The sequence below is a fragment of the Panthera leo genome, chromosome C1, assembly GCF_018350215.1.
Source record: "Panthera leo isolate Ple1 chromosome C1, P.leo_Ple1_pat1.1, whole genome shotgun sequence".
Classification (NCBI taxonomy): Eukaryota; Metazoa; Chordata; class Mammalia; order Carnivora; family Felidae; genus Panthera; species Panthera leo.
Window position 1 is genome coordinate 146,898,694 of NC_056686.1, and position 21,806 is coordinate 146,920,499.

General features: G+C 40.3%; 1 protein-coding gene across 1 annotated transcript in view; it reads right to left on the reverse strand.

The window, feature by feature from the left end:
* Positions 1-601: 601 nt before the first annotated feature.
* Positions 602-21,806, reverse strand: part of CCDC148 (coiled-coil domain containing 148) — a 276,911-nt gene continuing 255,706 nt past the window's right edge. The window contains exon 16 of the mRNA XM_042948861.1: positions 602-682. The gene's annotated coding sequence lies outside the window, so the exon portion shown is untranslated. The remainder of the gene's footprint in view (positions 683-21,806) is intronic.

A 21,806-nucleotide genomic window follows, 5' to 3' on the forward strand; every position in this document is an offset into this window, starting at 1 on the left:
GTACAACCTGCTTGAAATGTGGCCACAGACACCCATAAGTCACTGTTGTTATCTTGATCTCATTATCCCGAAAAAGAACAGTGGAAATCCAACGTTGTGTTAACAAAGATTAGGGTGAAGGGAAATAGTGGCACTCACAGAATTATTCTCCATCGAAAGGCTAAACCTTCAGAATAACGTAAATCCACTATATAGTGCATAAATGAATTCACCCATGATTTTGTAATATGCATACATCTGTCCCTCCCTTAAAGCAAAATCTACTTTAATTAAACCCCTAACATTCTGATTAAAGATGATAATCCTTTTGCACTGTGAACTTGTGATAAGTATGTTCAACTTGTATCCATTTTTAAAAGACAGTGCCGCCTTTTGACACACGCTTGCATGGCAATACGTGAAACCTAACGTTTATCTAAGATTAAGTTCTGCTTAAATCCTCTTCTTTGTCTTTAACTGTTTGCAGCACTCACAGTGGTTTTTTTCTTTAGGATAAAGGAAGAATCCAGTGTTCTTTCGTTTGACAGATACTGGCAACTTTGGGGATATAGTCAGTCTTTATAATATTACTTTATTACAGTTCAATGAAAGGGAGTAGAATCTTGATTTTAACTCAGTTTTATATTCTTCCACTGGTCCCAGCAATGAAGGATGGTGGACTCTGGGGACTGTGCAGTGATCACTGATTAAGCAAAAAAGATACTACAACAAGGATTAAAGATTATACTCGGTCTAGAGCCGGAGCATTTCTTAACTCTAAAATGGAGACAAGTCAGGGTTTTGAAATATTATTGCAGAAGGGGATGAGGCAACCAATTACAGCTCTCTTCACCCTCGCAGGAGAAAAATAAACGGTGGCTCAGAGACGTTCAGTAACTTTCCCAAATTCTCCCAGTGAATTAGCCGCTGAGCGGGGACTTGAACCCAGCTCTGATTGGAGGCCCCTTTGCAGCACGCTCGGCTGCTTCATCCCAGCAGCTTCCTATAAATACACAAAGTTCATAGAGTCTGTTCACAACAACAACTATGCAGATATTTCTATTTTAAAAGTTGTGAGCAGAGAGTTGAGCTACTTCAGCAAGCAAGTCCTTAAGGTTCAGCGTATACCGAGATGGTGAGTGCTAGAGTCAAATAAAGCATTAATTTGACAATTTTTCAGTACTCTGCCTAGACATTATTTTGCCAAGAAAATCAGTCAGTTTATCTGGGAAATCATACATAAATGTTAGGTAATTCATTTATTACTTTTACAAAAACAAGACTTAAAAAAATGGTTTCTTCTTACTTTGTTGGTGTTATTTATTTATTTATTTATTCATTCATTCATTCATTTATTTTTGAAACAGAGCATGAGCAGGGGAGGGTCAGGGACAGAGAGGGACAGAGGATCTGAAGTGGGCTATGCACTGACAGCAGAGAGCCGAAAGTGGAGCTCAAACTCAAGAACCACGAGATCACAACCAAAGCTGAAGTCGGACACTCAGCTGAGCCATTCAGGTGCCGTTTTTATATATTTTTAATCAAGGTGAGCCTCTATCATTTTATTTGACTTATCCTAGTTCTCCTCTCCTACCCTCTATCCAACTCCTCCCTCCCCTCATACCAACACACTCACGTATTAGAGGACCATTTAGGACCACTAACTGAATCCCTTGTATGGTTGGCATTGTTTGTGACCCACTCCTCGCTATGACCCCAGGGAGGCTTCCTGGGTGCCCCCCCTGGAGCCCACCCCCACCCCAGCACATCAGGCTCTATCCTCTGCCCATCCTGACATGTCTCTGGTTGGCAGTCCAGCACCCAGCAGACAATCAAGAACCCATGGCTGCAGCTGGACCTCCTGGAGATGACAGCATGGTCCTTACACCAGCAAGAGGAAGGGAAGCACGTAAGCTGAGGGTGTGGACTTGGGAGAGACCTCTGAGATCCAACCTGCCCCTTTCTCAGAGAGTGAAAGGAGGCAACCTGCTTAAGGAAAGCCAGCTAGACAGAGAAAGACAGATGGACTAGAACTGAGATTTCCCATCCCCTGATCCCCACTCCCTCCACTATTTCATAAGGTGTAAAAAAGAGTAACATATTTATCTACTGACAGTTACTTGTATTCCCTATTTTTTTGAATAGGCATTAGCAGCAGCTTTCAATAAAGGATGAATGTTTACTATAATTTAAGCAAAGGTAAAGTGAATAGAGGCATGTATTTAAGAGAGTGGATGGGGAGTTTTCAATATGAAGGAGGCCATTTGGGAGTGCAATACTAAATCTAAATACTCAGATTTGGTTCTGAGTTTCCTGGAGGTAAGTTGAAAATGGAAACACTGAATTAGTATTTGAAGTTTATCATAAAAACTTCATCCAAACATTATACTTAATTTAAAAATGTCAGCTATATTATAATGGACAGTGTCTTCAATAACACTTATAAAAGATATGGGACAATTCTTGATAGAGTTCATATTAAATCTTGGTTCTGTCTGAATCAGCATTTCTTTGGGAACCTAGAGCACGAGGGTTCAGTTATGTTGTTGTAACATGATTTGATTCAGGATAGAGTTTAAAGTCTTTAAAGCAATTGTTCTCAAGAGTGCCTGGGTGGCTCAGTCGGTTAAGTGTCCGACTCTTGATTTTAGCTCAGGTCATTATCTCACAGCTCGTGAGATCGGGCCCCACATTGGGCTCTGTGGCAACAATGTGGAGCCTGCTTGGGATTCTGTCTCTCCCTCTCTGTCTGTTCCTCCCCTGCTCATCTCTCTCTTTCAAAATAAAAATTTAAAAATGTTTAAAAAGCAATTGTTCTCAAATATTAATGTGAAAATAATTTACTACAAAGGGTTTTTTTTTTCCTAATGTAGATACTGTCCTCTCTCACCCTCATCCCTCAATCTATAGGTCCAAGATAGAGCCTAAGAGTCTGCATTATTAATAAGCTCTGGTTGTGATTCAGGTGGCCAGTGGGGCACATCTGAAGAAACACCAACCTAGAAGAACAAATTATTCCTATGCTCCTTAGCTTTGATCTTCCCTTTGAATATATATTTTCTCAACTTGGTTTTGATTAGCAGCCAATAGCCTGAGATTGATTTTTCAGGGAAGACAGAGGAAGTGCAAAGGCTCTGGGTTGCTGAGATTCCTATGCTTTATTTATCAGGCATACATGAAATAACAATGCTTAATAAACTCAAACCTTGAGGAGTAAAGGGAGCCATGAAAAAGACGGGATAAGTGGAAGAGGAGAAGTCATAAGGGCCACATTGCAAAATCCAAAGCTAACCTTTGCTGCTTTGTCATCTTCCAATGCCCAGCCTTGTTTGCGTTCTGCGGTGCATGGGGGAATCTGTGCCTCACCTTGCTGTCTTTGCCTACAGTTTATATGAAGATTTTCCTGGAAATCCATTCTGAATCAGAGAGGTGGGGCTAAATCGGGTGTCCAATGGGGGTCTGTAGATTCCCAAGGATTCACAGTGGAATTCAGGGACCCTGAACCTCCTGAAATTATACATGAATATTTTGTGTGTATAGGCATATGTGTATTTTTGTGAAAGGAGGTTCCAATTACAACTTTCATCAGTGTTCAAAGGGACCATAAATGAGTGCAAAGAGTGAAAAACCACTGGGAGTCCCTGGCACAACCAAGGGTGCATCAAGCTCTGTGTTCATGTTGCAGTGCTCCATCACATTGCAGTCTAAGGTCAGTTAGCCGACATCCTCCTTGGTGATAGCTAGGTCACTAAGTATCTCTCCACAGGAGCACCCCTCCATGCCCAATCTGAGGATTATGGTAGCAAAGCTGTCAGGCTTAATTTTGACAAATTGTTTTGGGTAATTAGTCCCTTTTAATGGCTCGTGGAAATAGTAATTTTAGGTGACAAGATTATTATATGCTGCTTGTTAATGGGTCCTCCAGGGTCAAGAAAACACCACTGGGATTGCTATGACCTGTTCTTTTCCATCTTTGGCATTCCCCTTGAAAGTATCAGAAAAGACGTTTAGTAAAGTCAGCTCCCACTCCGTGAAAAGTTCAGAGCATGAGTTTCCTTTTATCCTTTTGCCAAGTGAAGGATTAGAGAAGGACTTTCAACTTTTCCCTGTTTCTGCCAGCCCATGTCAGGCTTCACAGACTTGTTGATCATTAACTCGAAAAGCTGGGGAAGTTTCTAGCCCTTCCCTTTGCTTATTTACCTGTTCAACCAAGTTGCTTTACAAGCGAGTGAGTTTTGAATAAGTAGGGCAGGTCCTAGGTGATAAAATATTTGACTCAGCTCAAGTTGAATATTTTCACTGCTTCTCACTTCACTGAACAGGAAGGTCAGTTTGACCAGTAGGTCGGGGCAGGTCTGTGTAATGGTTCATCATGTGCCTTCCCAGGGGAGCAGTGGATGGAAAGGCAGAGAACTCTTCTCAGCACTTTAGGAGGCTGGGAATTGACTGGCTATTTACTAACTGTGTCATTCTGGGCCATTTATTTGACCTCCTTAAGCCCTCATTTCATCATCTGTCAAAAGGGGATAAAAATAATAGCTAGCTCATGGTACAGCCATAAGGACTAAATGATATCATAAATACCCAGCATATAACAAGAACTAAACCAAACAAAGAGCATCTATTATCATTATGGTCCATTTATCCTTCCCAAATCCAGATCTTATTAAGAAGTTTGAAATAGTGAAGAAGTAAAAAAAAGTATTATATTCACACCCAACTTTATCTCCATGCCTTCCAAGCTTGTTAATGTAGGCACATCTAATCCCATGTACACTGAAATGTATAATGGTTTAAAATGATGCAGACACGGGGCATCTGGCTGGCTTGGTCAGAGAGCATGTGACTCTTGACCTTGGGGTCACTGAGTTTGAGCCCCACATTAGGTGTAGAACGTACTTAAAAAATAAAATAAGATGATGCAGGTGAAGATAGACATCACTACATTGCTATCTACTTAAAGTAGGTAACATTGATTTCAATGTGTGTAACCACATTCCTTGAAATCAAAGATTTCATGTGAAAGTGACCGTAAAGAATTTGTGGGGACCCAATTTTTCTCTCTCGTTCTTCTTGGTGGAAAAAACCACAGACCCCACCTGCATGGTGATTTTTCAAACCTGAGTTTCATTTTTTTTAAGGTGTTTGTTCTTCTCCCCTGGTTTCATGTCTAAAGATTTCATTCCTATTCTTCAGCCACTCAATTTTAATAAATTTGCTCCTTCACGGAGCTGGTTCTTAAGTTTACGCATTTTATTTCATATTTTCCTTCTCAAATTTCGTAAGGATCAGTAATCACGTTTATTGGTGTTTCCTGAGGTCTGTGTTCATACCTCTTCTGTATTTACTCTGCTCTTTACCAAGGACTACAGCAGGCAAACTCAAACATTGCACCCCAGAGTAAAATGTCATCTCGGGAGTAATGACTAGCTCTCCACTTCTACCCTCCTGTAAGAAGATCCTTCTCTAAGAAGCAGCAATAGGATAGAAAGCTGGAGCTTTGTGTATCTAGAATGAAAAAGATCACCCCGTGTTCTTCTCCTGAACACAAACCTTTCCTGAACCTTACAAAGGAAAAAGGAGAGTACTTAAAACTATCTCAGTTAATTTATTTAGATAGGGTGTTTGCTGGAGTCCACAGAACTATGAATTATATGGAAGGCTAGAAGGTTCTGTGGGTTGTGTCTACGTAACAGAGAAAATAACACAAAGTACATATGCTAGGGAGATGAGGGTGTTTGTCTGATGTTTCTATACAAAAGATAAACCCATTTGTCCAGTAGAAGTGCTACCTGCTCTTCCAACTGCTGTGGTGTGTGACATGTCTTGACAGACTTAAATGTGACCAGATCAGCTTGCCCCATGGTGTTTTAGCAGAGTAACGGCAACAGCCTCAGCCCCTAATCTCCAGCTTCATCAGACAGCAGCTTAGATTTCAGGACCAGATGTTATAACTATGCAGCCTGATCCTTCCCTGCAAGTTTGGGTAGTTCAAACTGTAGTGTTAAAGTCATATATTATTTGTGACATTTTTATATAGGTCTCATCATGTGCTAAAATCGTAATAGAGTGGTTTTATAAAACCTCTTTCTGTTGAAAATTGAATTTATTGTAAAAGAATTAAATACTCACATTAAATCGAATTCAAATTTCATTTTGGAATAAGTTAACTGAGTTAGTCTAATAATTAAAAATTTAAAACTCCTGGATTGTAACATTTGGAGTTTCATATGCAGCATTAATTAAGCTCACATCAAAATAGATTAGCCACTTGTAGATATGGTTACCAGTCACTCTGTTTCTGAAACCAATCCAGAAATGTTGGAACATTGTCAGGCACTTACTAGGTGTTGGACAAGTGACAGAAATTGATCATGCACATTTAGAATATTTACAGGAAAAAAAAATGTCAGTGTAATGTAGGTCTATAGCGAAAGCTACCCTTCAGGAAATGTGATCACACTTCTTTTCTGCCCCCCACCCAACCCCCTGCCCCGTCTGCATGATTTCAGTACACCACAGAATAGGATTAGAGGCTTATGTTTGCCTATGTTTGTGATTTTATCATGGAATAGAATGACTCTAGACCACACATTTATATGAAGATGAAAACCCCAGGTAATGCAGAGAATGATCCTCATTTTTTTTTTTTTCAGAACTCACAAATGACTAAATTGCCTTCTAGTAATTTTCTTTTCTTTTGAGAAAATGTGTTTCAAGGAGGCTATATTTTTAAATCTCATTTCAATATTAACTTGATTGAATAGGCTGAGGAATTAGCAACAACTGAGTTTAGACTTGAGTTCAAGATGTTAGGGGCGCCTGGGTGACTCAATCGGTTAAGCATCTGACTCTCGGTTTTGGCTCAGGTCGTGATCCCATGGTTGGTGGGTTAAAGCCCCAAGTAGGGCTTTGCACTGACAGTGTGGAGCCTGCTTGGGATTCTCTCTCCTCCTTTCCCTCTGCCCCTCGGTCACTCTCAAAAAATGAGTAAATAAACATTAAAAAAAAAAAAAAGATGTTAAAGTTGTCATTTTGTGTGGCGATGCTTTGTATGAGGTGCTACCACCTGGGAAGTTTTTAAAGCCTACACACTTAGACGTTGGGAAGCATGGATGGAAAATGGCTGACATGCTTCTACAGTGTATGTCGTGTACAGATACTTATATGCTTGTGGTTCAAGTAAAGTTTAATTCCATAATAAAGATTATTTGCATCCTGAAACTATTGCCTCATGAGTGACAGAGTGGAGACACAGGGTGGCCTTCTCTATTGGTGGTCAACATGGTCTAGCCTGGTTGAATCTAAAGGGGTCTGCTCCTGCTCAGAAAGTTTTTCTCTTTTATTTTTTTTGTATTTTTTTTTCTGTATTTATTTTTAAGATTTTATTTTTAAGTGGGGTGCCTGAGTGGCTCGGTTGGTGAAGCAGCCAACTCTTGATTTCAGCTTGGGTCATGATCTTACGGTTCAGGAGTTCGAGCCCCACATCAGGCTCTGTGCTCACAGCATGGACCCTGCTTCAGATCCTCTTTATGGCCCTCTCCCACTAGCACTCTCTCCCTCTCAAAAATAAATAAATGTTAAAAAAATTTTTTTAAGATTTTATTTTTAAGTAATCTCCACACCCAACATGGGGCTTGAACTCACAACCCCAAGATCAAGAGTCACTCGCTCTACCAGCTGAGGTAGCCAGGTGCCCCAAGGATTTTCTCTTTTAATCAGTGACAATAAACAACATCCTGTGAGGTGCATCCATTTGGGAACTTCTTCTGGCAGTTAGGTGTGCTTGGAGTGAGATTCTCAAAGTACCCCCATAATTGACCATCAAATATAAAGATCGGAGCTAAAAGTAATGTAGAAGAACACTGCAGTCACTAGTCAAGTTTTCACTTTGTTTCATAATTTTTTTAGACCAAGTGGAATACTTTATAATGTTCTCCATAAGCCTTCAGGTTGAACTTTTACCTGTCTGCTCCTGGGAAATCTCCTTTATTTTCCTTTTTACTGGGAGAAGGGGAGGTTAAGAAAGACAGAGAAGAAAGAACTAATTGCAGTTAATCCTCTCAACCCGTGATTGGAAGTGTGTGTGTGCCCACCCACCTAAGTCTGTATATGTGTGTTTTCCCCACTAGGATTTCCTATCTCAGAAAATGGTATCAGTTGAACAAGCAAGAGACCTGGGAAACCTCTTTGATGATTCTTTCCCCTTCCAATCACCAAATCCTATTAATTGATTCTCCTAAATGTTTCTCCAATCTGTCCACTGCCTTCTGAGTCTTCAAACCGGATTCCTCCGAGCCAACCTCGCCCTCAGCCTCCCACAGCGCCCTCTACTGCCTCCTCAAAGCACTCACCACAGCTTGCAATTATGTTGTGATTTGGGTCATTATTTAATTAATGTCTACTGCCTAGATTATAAGGTTCACGAGGGCAAAGTGTGTACCTGTTTTATTTACTGATGTACCCTAAGAACCTAAAACAGTGCCTGTCACATACTAGGTACTCAAAAAATATTTGTTAAATGAAGAATGAATCTTCTTGATAGCATTTCCCTTATAAACTCTCACTAAAATGTCCCTAATCTTTGCGAGACTCATCCTTTCCTCTGTCAGTCCCTTGTCAGATGGCTCCCCCGACTGTCCTTCTTAATGCATTTCACGTCAGGAGGAAAGGCCTTTGTACTATCAGTGTAGAGTTGTGATGTCTAGAACCTCTTGTTTTCTCCTATAGCACATGGCTTTCCTTGTCAAAACCAAACCCCAGAGTCAACTTTGGGAAGTTCTCCAAGCTTAGCTCCCTCTCAGCCCATAATAATTTCCCTTCTTTTTCACTTAGAATTGGGGTTGCACTAAGGAGATACCGATTTGTTCGCATTCATATATCGTGTTGAGAACATTCATCCTTTTTCATGAATTTGGGTTATGACCACCCAGATTGTCCTCACTCAAAAGGCCTGTGTGTCCCTTCTATCCTTAGACTGTTATGGAGTTTAGTCCTCTGTAGGCAGTCTTGGACTGTTCAACTATGCCTGCCCTATGCCTAGACACTGGCTTTTCACCTCACTTCTAATTCCATCTTTTCCACTCATTTAATCTTGCTTTCCTTGAACACTCTTCAAGAAACAGAAAGGCTTGCAAAAACTCTCTTCTGGTTATTTCTGTGTATGGGTGCTCATGTGCATTTTTTGATATGTTTGTTCCTCTGTTCATTCGTTATAAATACATATCCCTCCTTCTTCCCAGAAATAACTAGGAACAGTTTATAAGGATAAATAAAGCATATCAAGATAGTATAGGTTAGATAGAATAAGTGGAAAAGAAAAGGGAAAAGTGAAGGGAAAGGGCATCACTGACACAGAGCCTGGAACTGATACTGGGTTGCATAGATGCATCCCATATAGTCTATGCATTGGCAGATGGCAGGCCCTAATATGGTTCTGGGCTGGCTAGCATTGTTTCATAAACAGAAAAATATACAGTGTCTTTAAGATAAAATGTGAACTAATAATTAGGAGAAGAACAACTAGTCCTGATTCTAAGAGATCACAGTGTAGGGTAGCAAGGAGTGTGGGCCCCAGAGCAGATGGCCTGGGTGTGGGTGTGCGGTGGGCAGTGGGTCAATGCATCTACTCCAGGTGGTTCTCAACACTAGTGCACATTTGGGTCACCAGGGAAGCCCTGAAAAAACACTATTTGGGCCCCTTCTTCAGGCCAACAAAATAAGAATCTCCGGGAATGGGACTGGAAAGCCCTATCTAAAAAATTTCCCCTGGTAATTTGCAGGTGGGGTCAAGAGCCAATGTTTAGAAGAATGGATAGGCTATGAGTATGGCAAGGCATTCCTCTGGGTGAACTTCTACAAGTCTTCAGAATCTTGTTCCTCAATGTCAGGAACAGTATATATATGTTTTAATTGAGGGATAATTGATAGATAAAATTGTATATATTTAAAGTATACGGTGTGATAGTTTGATATACATATACATTGTGAAGTGATTACCACAATCAAGTGAATTGACACCATCCATTACCTCATATAGTTCCCTTTTTTACACTAGTAGAGATCTGGAAAAATACCTAAGTGTCCATTGATGAATGAATAAAGAGAATGTGGCATATGTACACAATGGAATAAAAAGAAGGAAATCCTGCCATTTGTGACAACAGCAATGAGACTGGATGGCATTCTGTTAAGTAAAATAAACAGACAAAAAAGACAAATACTGTAGTATTACTGATATATGGAATAATTTTTAAAAAGTCAAACTCATAGAAACAGAGAATAGAATGGTGGTTACCAGGAACTAGGGGTGGGGGAAATGGGGAGATGTTGGCTAAATTGGCCAAAGGATACAGACTTTTAGTTATGAGATGAATACGTTCTGGGGATTATACATGGTGATTATATTTAATAATGTAATATTGTATACTTGAAATTTGCTATAAGAGTAAATCCTGAGGCGCCTGGGTGGCTCAGTTGGTTAGGCCTCTGGCTCTTAATTTCAGCTCAGGTCATGATTTCATAATACGTGAGATCGAACCCCACATTGGGCTCTGCACTGACAGTGTGGAGCCTGCTTGGGATTCTCTCCCTCCCTCTCTCTGCCCCTCTCCTGTTCATGCTTGCTCTCACGCCCTCTCTCAAAATAAATAAACAAACATTTTAAAAAATAATTTAAAAAATAAATTTTAAAAAGAGTAAGGCTTAAGTGTCCTCACCAAAGAATACATTTTTTAAAACAGGAATTTTTGTATCCCCTCCAAAAGCTATATGTTGAAGCTCTGATCCTCAGTGTGGCTGTATTTGGAGATGGGGCCTATAAGAAATTATTAAGGTACAGGAGATCATAGGGTGGATCTCTGATTTGATAGGATTAGTGTACTTATGAGATAGGACACCAGAGAGTTCACTTTCTTTCTCTGTGTGTACACACTCACTGAGGAAAGGTGATGTGAGGACACAGTGAGAAGTTGGCCATCTGCTTACCAGATATAGAGTAGGCTGGAATCTTGATCTGGGACTTCTAGCCTCCAGAACTGTGAGAAAATACATTTCTGCTGCTTAAGCCACCTAGTATTTTGTCAGCTTGAGCTTATTAAGACATATTTTATAGGTATATAATTATATATGTATATATGTGTGTACATATGTAATGAATTTATGTGTATACATCATTTACTCTCACAATATACCAGGCACAGTGCACGTGTGTTTGTGTGTGTGTGTAGTATATGAAAATATATATACAAAAATAAAAAACAAAAAGCAAAACCACCTTACATAGATAGATACAGAGAGATAGAAAAATACATAAAAGCAAATACATAGGGGCACCTGGGTGGTTCAGTCGGTTAAGCGTCCGACTTTGACTCAGGTCATGATCTCACAGTTCACCAGTCTGAGCCCCTGGTCGGGCTGTGTGCTGACAGCTCAGAGCCTGGAGCCTGCTTTGGATTCTGGGTCTCCCTTTCTCTCTGTGCCCCTCCTCTGCTTGTCCTGTCTCTGTCTCTCAAAAATGAATAAACATTATTTTTTTTAATTAAAAAAAAAGCAAATACATAGCTGTCAACTTAATTTTGCCCAAATATTATCCCTTAACCAAACTTTCAAAGTAATATGTATATATTATTCAACGTAATTTACTATATGAGCTCATTAACACCTATGACTAGCTCTTGGGTTCCATGTTTCACTTCTAAGAACCAACAAACTAAATAATTGACACAATTAACAATTGCTTAGTAAAACTGAATCTTTGGTCCAAATTACACAAAATAACTTCTCCTGGCTTATGTGTATCTAGTTACAGAATGTTATTTAGTACTTTGTACCCTGTATGTCCTTAACAAGGGCTATAAACCATCAAACTCAGGAATATATCAAAGTCAGTTTGAATTTTATTTCCATCTCTGAAAAATCTAACTCTTGGGGCACCTGAGTGACTCAGTTGGTTGAGCGTCCAACTTTGGTTCAGTTATGATCTTGCAGTTCATGAGTTCAAGCCCTGCATTAGACTCTGTGCTGACAGCTCAGAGACTGGAGCCTGCTTCAGATTCTGTGTCTCCCTCTCTCTGCTCCTCTCCTGCCTGTTCTCTCTCTCTCTCAAAAATAAAAATAAACATTTAAAAATATAACTCTTAACATTTGGAACTCTTAAAATCTCTATGGGCCGGCTCTGCAGAAGAAGCCACATTCACACATACATCCCCAAATTTGCATATAACTTCCTGAGTCCAGACACCTTCCTGAGGCTGGTCACGGCAGGATAACTGTATCCCTACCAATGGCCAGACTTGGGTGTTGACAGACCTTGACATATTACTGTCCTCTCCAGGCTCTGATAATTGATTCCCTCCTGCTCCCTCACATCAGGGCTGGTAACAACTATTCCCAGCCGCACCGTCCTTTGAGCCACACTGTCCTTTGTCGTCCCTTTAATCCTGACCACCTCTTTGTAAATTCAGAGAATTTACCCCTTCAGTAATTCTCTTTGTTCTCCCATTTAATTGTGCCATCCGATTCCTGCTGGGGCCCAGTAATACAACCTCCAAAATACATCTGGGGACCCAAAACCATTATGAAAAACACTGACTTAAGAAACTTCATTCCATGTGAAGATCTTCCGATTGCAATTTAAAAAAAAAAATTTTAATGTTTATTTATTTTTGAAAGAGAGAGAGATAGCGTGCAAGCGTGGGAGGGGCAGAAAGAGAGAGGAGGACACAGAATTTGAAGCAGGCTCCAGGCTCTGAGCTGTCAGCACAGAGCCTGATGCGGGGCTCAAACCCACGAGCCATGAGATCATGACCTGAGCCGAAGTTAGACACTTGACCAACTGAGTCACCCTGGTGCCCCCGGATTGCAATTTTTTTACTGCAGAATAGAAGTTAGTATTTTTCTTCTTAACTGGCAGGATACTTTTTAAACAATAATCTTCTCTACAAGAATGTTTATTATTACATGTAAAAATTCTCATGGAATTCTCCAGGGCTTGCAGCTTGAGAAACATGGTGCTTGACTTATTTTCCTAGCTGGCTGCTGGGCATCACATGTAGGAAGGAATTGAAAGCCTGAATTAAAGACAGATAAATGGCTTCTGTTGCTTGCCTCCCAGCTACATGTCCCGTCATCCTGTCATGAAAGGAAATTAAAATGCTCTGACACATACTGAGTTTCATAAAGCCACGGTGTTCCTCTACAGGATCCTGTGTGCCTGTGGAAGTCAATACCACAAACAGGATTTTTGAGAATTTGATCTACAATCTTCATTTCAGAATTAGAGCAAAGTAAACAAAGAAAAATATTTCGTTATTGGGGTCTCTCCCTTTTAAAAAATAAATGAACTTCATAAATGTTTTGTTCCTCAGTCCTTCAGGACTTTTTCTATCTTCCAGGAATCCTAAAATAATAGCCAGTGGCTCTGGCATCTGATGTCTCCCAAGATAAATAACTGAAATACTTATAATTTGCAACCTGCTCCATTATTCACTCCTCAACCGTTCTCATTTCTGGTTTGCCTTTTTGCTCCCCCTAAAGAGGTATCATTCAAACCAGAATGGATTTATGATTTGTTTTTCTAAACACTGAGCATCACAATTTTCACTGGAAAACAAAAGCCCACAATTAAACCACTTTTTTTCCCTGAAACCTTATAAAAGTAACATTTAAGTTATGTTTAAGTATAAAATAATTTTAAAATCATCAGGCAAACAACCTAGAAACCAATATTATATATTTTGTAGAGAATTACTCAAGAATTAGCTACAGGGGCGCCTGGGTGTCTCAGTCCGTTAAGCGACCGACTTCGGCTCAGGTCATATTCTTGGGGTTCCTGAGTTTCAAGCCCTGCATCAGGCACTGTGCCCCTCCCCTGCTCATGCTCTCTCTCTGTCTCTCAAAAATTAATAAACGTTAAAGAAAAAAGAATTAGCTACAAAATGTAGTGATTTAGGATTGTACATATTTTTTCTAAATTTCTAAAATTTCTTGGAAAAGCCATTACTGTCTACAGTAGCTTAATCATTACCATCACGAAACACTGTGGGCATTCCAGAGTTAGAGAAATCATCAGAGTAATGTGATTTTGCCCCATGCCCTATTAGAACATGAAGAATAAATTATCTAACATTTAGATTCTTCTTTTTATTTGCATATCACTTCTTTTTTGTTGAAGAGAGAGAGTGTGTACACAAGCGGAGGAGAGGGAGACAAAGAGAGAGAGAATCTCTCTCTTGATCATGGGGCTCCATCTCATGACCCTGGGATCATAACCTGAGCCAAAATCAAGAGTCGGACATTCAACCAACTGAGCCACCCAGATGCCTCTGCATATCACTTTATCTTTCATCTGAGTTTAAGGTCCTTTGCATTCCCATGTCTTCCCAACATTGCAACCAACAAAAACCAATGAAGAGGCAAACAAAATGTTATCTATGTTCTACTTACTCTGGGTAAATTATCAGCTGTGGAAACCAGTCCACTACTCAGATCTATTTCTTACATTTCATTGTTCTAACTTCCCCTGTTTTCCACTGGACTCCAGAGGAGTTACCTATTATAGAACTGGTACCATGATTGATTTAAAGTTGCAATACCACAGACCTGCTCTAAGTAAAAAGCAAATGATAGACGAAATAGATTTATAAGAACCTACTTTGTGCAAGTCACAGTGATAGGTGTTGTGGGAGAGCAAGATACAGTAACTTCCCTAAGTATAGCCTACTAAGTTTGCGGCACTAAGACAAATGTGTACATAGTTATAATTCAAAGGATAATCTGAGAGACTCCAAAAGAGAGGTAGAAATAAAAGTGTTTTGAGGAGTCAACAGAGGGAATGATCATATGAAGCTGGAAGGATGTGAAGGGGTTTCTTAGACAAGATGGATGTTTGAGATGAGTTTTATTTAAGGGCCATAATTTTGAAAGAGACTTTGGGGAGGGTGTTATTATCAAAAATAAAAGCATGCAAGAGGACAAAGAAGGAAAATATAGGACACAACCAGAATAGTAGTGTCCTGTTTGGCTGGATCTGGAAAGGTAACTTCGGGTTCTGTTATATTGGATCCTACAAGTCAGGTTAAGGAGATTGAGCTTTGAGCCTAGGCAAAGGGAGGTGACTGAGAGGCATAGAGCAGGACTGATGAGGAGTTTTTTCGGGCTAAGTGGGAGGAGGGGGAGTACAAGAAAGAGAAGTACCAGTAACAAGAAACTGTGTCTGGGCATGGATGACCAAGACTTGACTGATACATTCCACAATATCCCAAGGTTGCAGGGAGGGCAGAGATGGATTAAAGACAAGCTGAGGCCGCCAAAGACATCATTTTCTTGTTAGACTAGTCAGGTCCCCTACTTGTGAAGGTCAGTGTCTTCAAATTTTCACCTAATAAGTTAAGCAGCTTACATATTTCGGAATAAAAATTCCCTTTTCATGTGAAGATGATATGTTTCCAAAGCCTTTCTTTTGCTAAAAGGCAAAAGAAAGTTCAAGCATGACAGAGCCAGAGTAACAGCTATGGAAGAGAACAGCATCAAAAGGGCCAATGAGGGAGAGATGTCAGCCATGGTCTTGGTATCTGTGCAGATAAAATGTTTTCTGGTTTTGTGACTAATAAAAAATTAGTTTTCCCAGAAAGGAAAAATGTATAAAATTCAATATATTAAAAGTAAGGGTTCAATGAAATTCTGACACATACTACAACATGGATAAACCTTGAAAACATAATGTTCCATGAAATAAGCCAGACACAAAAGGACAAATACTGTATGATTCCTCTTATCTGAGGTACCTAGAGTACCAAATTTATAGAGAAAGAGGGGGCGCCTGAGTGGCTCAGTCGGTTGTGCATCTGACTTCGGCTCAGATCATGATCTCGTGGTTCATGAGTTCGAGCCCCACATCAGGCTCTATGCTGACGGCTCAGAGCCTGGAGCCTGCTTTGGATTCTGTGTCTCCTTCTCTTTCTGCCTCTCCACCCCCCCCCTCTCAAAAATAAACAAACATTAAAAAAATTTAGAGAAAGAAAGTAGAACAGTGGTTACCAAGGCTGAGAGAAAGAAGACAGGAGAGTTAGTGTTTAATGGGTACAGTTTCAGTTTGGGATGATTAAAAAGCTCTGAAGATGTATGGTGGTGATGGTGTCACAATAAAGTAAACGTACGTGATGCCACTGAATTGGATACTCAAAAAGGGTTACCATGGTATATGTTATGGCGTGTACATTTTAGTATGATTTTTAAAGAGCAATGGCTCAATGAGGTCCATAGTGTGGTTTTTATAAAGCCAAATTCTAATTTACTGATTTTTAGAGAGAAAGTTCACATTATGTGGCCTGATAGAATCAGGCTTGTAGGTTGGCCTTTCTACACAGGCCTCTGTTCCAAGAGAAGAGTTATGGTCTCTAAGAAGTTAGCATGGGGAGTTAGGAATCAGAGCAAAGGAGTTGGGTATGGTAATGGCTACCAGTAGAGAGATTATTTTCCCTAATGTTTTAACCTCCAATGTAGGAAGATAGCTGCCAAGGAGGTTTGAATCTTTGCATTAGCCAGTCTGGGTACTCTTCCTCAAGATAGCGTAGCAAACCAAGCTTATCTTTCAAAGCACAGTTCATCATAGTCACAAATGCAGTGAGAAAATACGACTAACACATCAATAGCTATCAGAAAGAATGATTAAATCTAAAACACTCACTAGAGAGAAGAGAAGAAGAGTGACAACAGGAAATATTTCTCCAGGATCAAAGTCTGATTTTAAAGTGAAATTTTCCTGCATCAACCTAATATGTGTTGCCCTTGGTATAAATGTTTTGGTGTCTCAATGAGAGTAGAAGACCAATTAATAAAGTTATTTATCTTTCTAGGTTGACATAGCACATACGGGACTCTGTAGGATTGAGGTATGCTACCAAAGAAGGAAAGAACCTGGTGTGAAGTAGAGGAAGGTGATAAGAAAAAAATAAAAGGAAATATTGAGAAGGAAGGGAGACTGGTAAGGAAGGAAGATAGTTGTGAAATTATATTATGTGAAGGAAGAAGTCTCCTGCGGTTCTGCAAGATGGAGAGCTAGCATACCTCAAAAGCACTGGAAACATCTACAAAAGCTCCATAAAATAGTTTGGGAACAGAATTAAAATGTGCTTAAAAAACTGAGAACAAACTGAGGGTTGATGGGGGGTGGGAGGGAGGGCAGGGTGGGTGATGGGTATTGAGGAGGGCACCTTTTGGGATGAGCACTGGGTGTTGTATGGAAACCAATTTGACAGTAAATTTCATATATTAAAAAATAAAAAAAAATAAAAATAAATAAATAAATAAATAAATAAATAAAATGTGCTTAAAAAAAAGAAAGGAAAGAAAATTTAAAACTGGAGTGGTGAGGAGAATAGAGACTTGGAATGGTGTTAGACTTTATTAAGTTACTTGTGCATATTAAAATATAAAGGCTATATCGAAAGAAGGAAAATAAAATGCTGGATTTCCAAATAATTAGAGGGGAAAAAATAAGGGAATATCTGATTAATGTAATGAAATAAAAAAAGGAGAAAAAAAAGAACAGAAATCTCATGGTAAAGGGAATAGAATGTAAGGTGATAGAAATAAATGTAACAGTAATCACAGTAAATATAAATTAACTCACCAGTTAAAAGGCAGAGGCTATCAGATTGAAAAGTAAAAAAAAAAAAAAAAAAAAAACCAGCTAGATTCCATTTATGAGAGAACTTCTAAAAACATAATGACATTGAAGGTTGACATTAAAGTGACAAAAAAGAATACCAGATTCATATTTCCAATAAGATCGAGAACTAGGTATAAAAATCCCTCTGCCACCCCAGAACACCCAGATCTGGACAAACCACTCAAAGATACTTTAAAGTTTTGGGTTTTGTTTTTGTTTTAGTAATCTCTACGCCCAACATAAGGCTTGAACTCGTGACCCCAAGATCATGAGTTCTATGCTCTTCCAACAAAGCCAGCCAGGTGCCCCTCAAAGACACTTGAAAATGTCTTATTACACTCACAAGAAAATAGGGGAAACCCTTTGAAGACAGAAAAAGCAAAGAGAAAGCCCAGACCACAGAAGCAGATGAACAAAAACACAGAAACTGATGCTACCCCAGATCAGGGGTCAACAACTACAGCCTGGGAGCCAAACTCAGCCTGCCTCCTGGGTTTGTAAAGTTTTATTGGAACCTGGCGAGGCCCAGTGTTTACATATTGTCTGTCTCTGGCTTCTTTTGCACTGTAACAGTGGAACTAAGTCGTATAGACGGAAATCATATGACCCTCAAAGTGAAAATATTTAACTATCCCTTTACAGAAAAGGTTTGCAGGCCCTTGCTCCAGGGGTTCAAGATATGAGCATTCATGCCTGCTGGGCTTGGCATAGGATGAGGAGTGAAAACAGAAACCCAGGCCTTTAGTCTGTGCACAGTGAGGAAAGTTAAATGGACACTTCTCCAAAAAAGTCAGACAACTGACATGAGTCTACGTCTATGAATTGATGAGTTGAGGGAACATCTGACTGTTTGCAAAGGGTATAGATAAGGAAACCTGCCAGTTGCCCTGCTCTAGATGGGAGTTACTCTGAAATTGGCACCCATTGCTTAGACTGAACACTGCTTCAAATGCCCCCCATGAAAAGCAGCCCACTGGCTTAGAAGTCCACTTCAAGGGCATTTTCTCTGCACCTTCCAGCTTTACTCAAAATGAGGTGTTATCAACATTTCCTCTCTGTTGTTTCTGTGCATTTTTTCATTCACTGTGGTAGACTAAAGAAGGGGAATAGTTTCATCCCTTGGGGTCTGACAGACTTGGAGCCTGCTTCCAGGCAGAAGAGACACTTGGGGTCTTTCCTGGATGCAGGCCACTACTACATAATGGCACCGCTACATCCTGGCAAGTGGAGAATGGTGGCTGTTGGGAGACCTCCTGTGGAAGAGCTGGCCTATGATCACTTCTCAGATATTAGTCCTTTATTTCTCTGATCAGAATCCCCTCTTAGTCTCTAAGCCTTCAATAGATCTTGTGAATCGCTACAGGCTGATCATAGTTATCAGTGTGTGGAATTAAGGAAATTCCCTGTTTTCATGCTTGTAGCAAAGCATAGAGAGGGAATGGCAACTGCTTATACAAGACCAAATATGAGATGGTGAAAGATGGTCTGCAGAGTATAGGGCTGTGGTTGGAGCCACAGGGCTGGCTAAGATGGCAAGCTGAAACCAGGACACATTTATGTGATGTATGGACCTTCCCAGAAACATGTGTAAAGGAGAAGCAGGTGAGAAAATACAAGCCGATGGTTGTGGATAAACTATATATAAAAAGAAAGTGAGACTTTATAGTCACCAGTTGGGGAGGCATTCATTGTGTGAATACATCTTGGGGAAGAAGGTTCTATAGGATAGACCTTGAAGACAATGGCTTAAGCTAGCAGCCAACCCAGAGGATTGACATTTTCATAAATGCTTCACCACTGAAGAGAATTTAGCATCTATTGCAGATAATGAGAGATCATTGACGTATGGGAGGGGATCGCTAGGGGACTTTCTCAGCACTTCTTAAATCACACTATTACGATACATTTGATTCCATACCCAGGCAAAAACCCAGAGAAGAGTCACCACTTGTGACTGACTTGTGGCTATATCCCATCCTTTCTAATCAAGGCCCCAAAATAGTTCTAGAGATTAGTGACAACAGAAGGATGGCCTGATTGGCAAATCCTGAGACTAGGAGGCAGTAGAGTTCAGGCTTTAAATCTAGGCACTGATGAGCTGTGTAAGATTGTACAAGGCAAGTCATTTTGCTGCACCTGCTTCTCTGTTGAATAACACGGATGATGTTAGTCCATAGCTCATAGAGTTGTTATTGCAGATCAAATTACTTCAGACAAGTAAAGCACCTAGAACAATGCCTGGTATGTAGTTAGTGCTCACTGGATGTTGGCTGCTCCTACTGGGAGTTCAGGCAAAGGACTGGACGTAGTCAAGTCCAGGATCTGTTATTCAAGAGTTTAGATTCAGACATCCATTTCTGTACAATAGATGACTTTATAATAACGTATCACCACTTCTCATAATTCCTGTGGGATGAGTGGGCTCAGATGAGTGTTTCTTCTGCTGGGGTTTCTCATGTGGTTGCAATCAGCTGGTGGCCGGGGCTGGAGACATTGGGACGCCTGAATCTGTTGGAATGCCTGAGATGACTTCTTCCCTCTGGTGCCTGGTGATTTAGTGCTTCACAACATGATGTCTCTCTCCACAGGGCTCCTCATCCTCCAGGGCTCTCTGTGTGGCCTACCAGTGGGGCACCCAGACGTCTCACATGGTAATTGGTTTCTGAGAACACAAAAGCAGGAGCTGCCAGGACTTTCCTAGCGTTTAGGCCCAGAGCTGGCACAGTGTCACTTCTGCCCATTATATTGGATTAAGAAGTCACAAGGTCACCCAGATTCAATGTGGAGGGAGCGGACTACAGAAGGGCATGACTATTAGGAGCCATGGTTCACTGGGTATGGTCTAAAGGAAGTTTATAAAAGCAAAAGGAATGGGTGAGCTCAGAGTTGTTTTCCCCCTAAATTAATAGACTCCACTCTTCCCCACATTCACATCATCTCACACCTGATATATTCTAGCTTATCATCAAGGTCTTCCCCCAAACCCAGTCATCTCCCTACTTCTATCCAACTTGTGTTCTGCTCTCATGTTAGCCTTCCAGAAACATTGTCTTTGTGTCTCTGCCTAAGAAAACTTAACTATTTAGTATTGTCTGCATGATAAGGTTTGAACACCTTAGGCTGTTATTCAAGGGGCCATGGGCTTGTGTCTGAGAATACGGGGTTGAGTTAGAGAATGACAGAAATGAAATTCACATAGCAATATTGACTGCTTTCTAGCTTTATCAAGCCTAAAGAGTGCACAAACAGCACAAAGGAAACATCTGAATGATATATCATTTTTGTCATCAGACCACAGAGGTGACAATGGTCAGCAGCCTGCAGGGATAAAAAAGCTTGCCAGATATGAACAAAAGGGCACCCAGAAATTCATTCTTACCTATGAAAGGTTTGCATTATCACCCAGAAAAATCTTCTGCTACCTTGTAAAGCCACTCAGCAAGTCACATCACTTAGGATAATAATCTATGCCCAATGTCTGAGCTCTGGGTCCCCATATTCTTGCTGCCTATCATTCAACCACCTTTTTTCCTGTGTCTAAACTACAGGTTATGCAATTTCCTTCATTTGTACCTTTGTAGGAGATTAGGAGATTTTCCAGTTCTCCAGGAGGGCAGTTTGCATCATGATCAACCATAGAAGTCCTCTGCAATGGTGTCCCAATTTCATGTTTTAACCTCATACTTATCTATGTGCTGCACAATGTTTACTATAACATTCCCTTTTACCCCTTGACACAAACCTTTGCACCCATTCAAACTGATCTACCCTCTCTGTTCCCCTCACTTCCTAGTCCTTTCTCATCTCTCTGCATAAGATGGGAAGCAATGGCAGGGAAGGAATGGAGAAGACACAAGCTGTGCCAATGTCTCAAGAAGCTGAGGCGTTGGAGCACAAGAAATGAGGGTAGCAAGAAAGATAAGAATGCCTTGTTTTGTAGTCCTCTCATGTCTACTGCATTTTACTTGTATTTTTCTTAAATATAGGAGAGGTTTCGTTTCCTCAGCCATATTTGTTTTAAATGTTTCTTTTTGAGAGGAGAAAGAGAGAGAGAGAGAGAGAGCGCGCACATGAAAGGGGCAGAGAGGCAGAAAGACAGAGAGAATGAGAATCTCAAGCATGCTCCGCACTGTCAGTGCAGAGCCCAACACCGGGG